The 4,290-nt window shown below is 51.2% G+C and overlaps 1 long non-coding RNA gene across 1 annotated transcript; it reads right to left on the reverse strand.

Annotated features, from left to right (window-relative positions):
* Positions 1-1,688: 1,688 nt before the first annotated feature.
* On the reverse strand, positions 1,689-2,727 carry LOC138849432 (uncharacterized). Its single transcript, XR_011388303.2, has 2 exons — positions 2,531-2,727; positions 1,689-1,999 (listed from the first exon to the last, which is right to left on the reverse strand). It is a non-coding gene; the product is annotated as an uncharacterized LOC138849432 (long non-coding RNA).
* Positions 2,728-4,290: the final 1,563 nt, after the last annotated feature.

Below are 4,290 nucleotides of genomic sequence, written 5' to 3' on the forward strand. Positions count from 1 at the left end.
ACCACATTGTCGGGGTCGGCGCCATGGTGCACTAGGTTAATCCTCCACCTGCGGCGCTGGCATCCCATATGGACACTGGGTTCTAGTCCCGGTTGCTCCTCTTCCAATCCAGCTCTCTGCTGTGGCCCGGGAAGGCAGTGGAGGATTGCCCAAGGGCGTGGGCCCTGCACCCCCATGGAAGACCAGGAGGAAGCACCTGCCTCCTGGCTTCGGATTGGTGTAGCGCGCCAGCCATAGCAGCCATTTGGGGGGTGAACCAACAGAAGGAAGACCTTTCTCTCTGTCTCTCTCTTACTGTCTGTAACTCTACCTGTCAAATAAATAAATAAATAAAATGAAAAAAAGAGACCACATTGTCAAAACCAAAAGTTTTTAGAAGGATTTATTTGTTTGAAAGGCAGACAGAGAGAGCAAGAGACGTCTTTTTCATCCACTGGCTCACTCCCCAAATGGCTGCAATAGCCAGGTGTGGGTCAGGCTGAAGCCAAGAGCCAGGAACTCCATCATGGTCTCCCACTTGAGTGGCTGGGGACATGCTTCTGCTGCTTTCTCAGACACATTGGCAAGAAGCAGAGCAGCCAGGACTCAACCCAGTGCTGCAGTATGGGATGCCCCTGTCCCAGGTGGTGGCTTAACCCACTGCACTACAACGTCGGCCCAAAACAACAACATTTTAAACTTTCAGAAGGAAATATAAGGAGACTTAGGACCTTTGAACAAGAGAGGGTATTTTAACCAAACTGCCCAAAACACAAGCTATAAAGAAATAGATACAGTAGACAAATTAGAATACACTAACACTGAAATTTTTTCTGTACCTTGAAAGACGCCATGAAAAAGTGACACAAAGTAGGATTAATATCCAAAACATAGAAAGAATTCTTAAAATCAATCAGAAAACAGTGGCCGCCAATGGAAAAATAGGAAAACGTTGTGGGGAGGAATTTACAGAACAAAATACACAAGTGACTCCTGAACATGTGGACAGATACCTAGCCTCTAACCCTACAGTGATGGGGAAATGCACATTCGAAACCAAAGTTAAAAATGCAAATTCACCCTTGAATTGGGAAAGAATTTGATGAGAGCAAATGTGGGTGAAGATGAGAGACAGACCACTCGCCTGCTGCTGGGGTGGCCGCCATGGAGAGCGGCTGGGCACTCACTCATGACGTTGAACCAGGTACCCCTGGCAGCACTGAGGACCCAGCCCCGACTGTGTGTTCTGTCCAAAGTCACACCGACTAGAACGTCCACAACAGCAGTGTTTGCAGCGAGAACAGAATGGGAACCTTGAGAATTTTCGTCAGCAGGGGAATGGGTAAATAAATATGATCTTAACACTGTAGTCTACAATACGGCAGTGAGAATGAGTTTTTAAAAAACCCAACAGACAGGCACGTGTAGCACCATGTTCAGGACTCAATTCTAAGTTCTTGATACATATGAACTTGTTTGCTGAATGAACCAAAAGTAGAGTCCCCAAGGCATCATGTTCCCCGAAACAGCAGGTTGCAGGGTGATACGGAGTACCTCACCTTGTATGTCAAGTCTGTAAGACTTCAAATAGTGTTCTAGAACAGTAACAGCAAAATAGAGAGAGGTGATCTCAGGGTGAGGGGAGGAGGCAAGGGGCCCTTCACCAGCATTTCTTGTTTTTTAGAAACAAATTTTTTTGACAGTGGGACTTTGTCATTTGAATTTTTATTTATTTATTTTCATTTTATTTGAAAGGCAGAGAGAAAGAAAGAGAGACATCTTCTATCTGCTGGTTCGGATGCAAAAGCCAGGGTTGGGCCAAGCTGAAGCCAGGAAGCAGGAACTCCAATCGGGTCTCCCATGTGGGTGACAGGGGCCCAAGCCCTTGGGCTGTTAGCTGCAGGGAGCCGGAATCAGAAGCGGAGCAGGAGATGGACCCCAGGCCGAGACATAACCACTGCAGGATGCGCTGCATGGCCTTGCTTGTTGCCAGGTGAGGTTTCCTCCGTTCCGGATGGACCTTGAGAGAGTTCATGGAGCTTTCTTTAAAAAGGAGGGAAAAGCTCACCCACCCGCGTTGAGTTTATTTTATAGCCCATATCCACACAAACTTGAGTTCTGTTTGTTTCATGTAATCAGGATGTTCCCTTATATTATTAAAAACTCGTAAGGACAGGGTGACAGCCCAACTGGTGGACACACCATACTGTCTTTATCAATGCTCAACTAGTGGATTCCAATTTTCAATCAACCCTTTCTCTTTTCTCAATACAAAGAGTATCTGTGTGCAAAAGCTTCGGGGCCTGTCTAGAGGATTCCTTGTGATCCAGTTCCGCTGGTGGAGTAACAGCATCAGAGGACACGGGTATTCAAATCCTCTCCCTGGATTTTATGACACCGCCACAGGAGATGGGCGGGGCTCCATTTCTGCAACTGCTCTGTCCGCCCCACCCCCAACACTTTCCATTGCCCAAGTCCTTGCAATTCTGATGCGTGACGGTGGAAGCCTCTCTGCGTTGTTTTGAGATTGTTACCCCCCCTAAATGCTTACCAGACACGCACGAAGGGAGCCCCAGTCTTGTCCTGCAGTGGGTGTGGGCCCAGCTGCTGGCGCAGGTGCCACTCGGAAGCTCCCGCCTTTGTGTGAGACTCAGCTCCCAGCCAGCTCCTCCCCATGCTCCCGGGGCCGTGGGGGCAGAGTTTGCTGCCACCAGCTCCTTCCTGCACCCCGAGTCGCCTTGAGTCACCCCCCGCTCCCCGCCTCGGGTCACCCCCACCCTCCACCGCCCCGTCCCCGCCCCGGGCCTGCGGGCCAGGCTTCTTTTCACGGCTGCCTCCGCCTTCCCCGTCACCCAGTGACCCGCTGGCCGCTGACCTCTGGCCCCGTCGCCCACAGAGCCTCCACCTCAGGCCACACACAGCTTGGGCGGGACCGCGCAGCGGCTGCTTTCCCATGAAGAGGACTGGAATTTGGGGGGGAGGTGGGAATTGAGGAAGTGGGGAAGGGAGGAGTGGAGGGGGTGGGTGAGAAGAAGGGCGGGGGAGGGGCTGAGGGTGGTCTCCCCAACCTATCCCGGGGGACAGGGAGGCTCAGGGAGGAGACGCAGGGAGCATCTGCGGGTGCGGGAGTCGGGGAGGGCGGCTGTGACCGCACACAGATTTCAGAGTCGCTGCTGAAGCTGAGAGCAGCCGGAGGAGCACCGGCCCTGGGGAAGTGTGCCTGGAGCAGGTGCAGGCTGGGCCAGGGCAGAGCCCGTGGAGATGGACTCTGAGGGGCCAAGAGGTCATCTGGGAAGTGGGGAGAGGCCACGGGGTGCACAGCCAGGAAGGGGGAGACCCTCACTGTGAGCCTGGGGAGCCCACCACAGGGCAGCTCTGGGTGGGGCCGAGAGCGGCCTTTCTCTCCAGCTCCCAGCCATGCCACAGGCGGCTCTGGGCTCACGCTTGGAGTAGCAGGAGTGCAAAGAGCTGTGTCTTGGCATCAGCTATATTTGCAAAGAGGAAAAATACCGTACGTGTGGCAGGAGTCCCATTCTGTTTCTTAAAACACAGGGTGTCTTACACAAACACACACAAGCATACACAGACAGGAAAAAAAGATGCTGAAAAAGTCCATCAAGACTATTTTTCCCGTGGAGGTGGAATTATGAGTGATCCTAATTCTCCACTTTCTGCTTCTCTCTCTATTTTTGTTTTGAATTTTCTTCAATAAATGTATATCCCTATTGTGAGAAGAGCACTCCCTCAAAACCATGGAGGTTCTTTGTTTTAAAGGGAGAAATCTGGCAGAAGTTTCCAGATTCCCCTCAGTGGGAAAGAATGGCCGCTCCTCTGTCCCACACTCCCAGAGCAGCCGGCCGCTGGCTGCTGGGAGGGGGACCGCTGGGCGCGCCTCTCTTCTCGCAGGAGCCTGGAATAGACCATCAGTGCCTCTGTGCTGAATGCGTGCACAGGGCCGCACAGGACAAGACCCATGGAGCTGACTTTGGCTATGGAACTCTAGATGTGCGTTTCGATTGAAGCCTTAAAGCAAAATGTCCTCCTGCTCTATCCTAAAGAAATGGTTCAAACTGCAGAAAAGAAATGCATTTGCAAGGATGCTCATTGCATTATTTATGATGACTCCAACACTGGAAACACCCTAAATATTCATCTGTAAATAAATTAGGGCACATTTGCATATTTGCCCAGTGGCATATTTTCCACCCATTACAAATTATGTTCAGTCTTAGGGCAGAGAAAGGTTTCCTATGCAGGGCACCAAACCCACAAGCCATTAAGGAAAAGCTAACAGCTTTGACACCATAAATA

This window comes from Oryctolagus cuniculus, chromosome 4, assembly GCF_051225735.1.
Source record: "Oryctolagus cuniculus isolate XC-2025 breed Fujian yellow rabbit chromosome 4, ASM5122573v1, whole genome shotgun sequence".
Taxonomy (NCBI): domain Eukaryota; kingdom Metazoa; phylum Chordata; class Mammalia; order Lagomorpha; family Leporidae; genus Oryctolagus; species Oryctolagus cuniculus.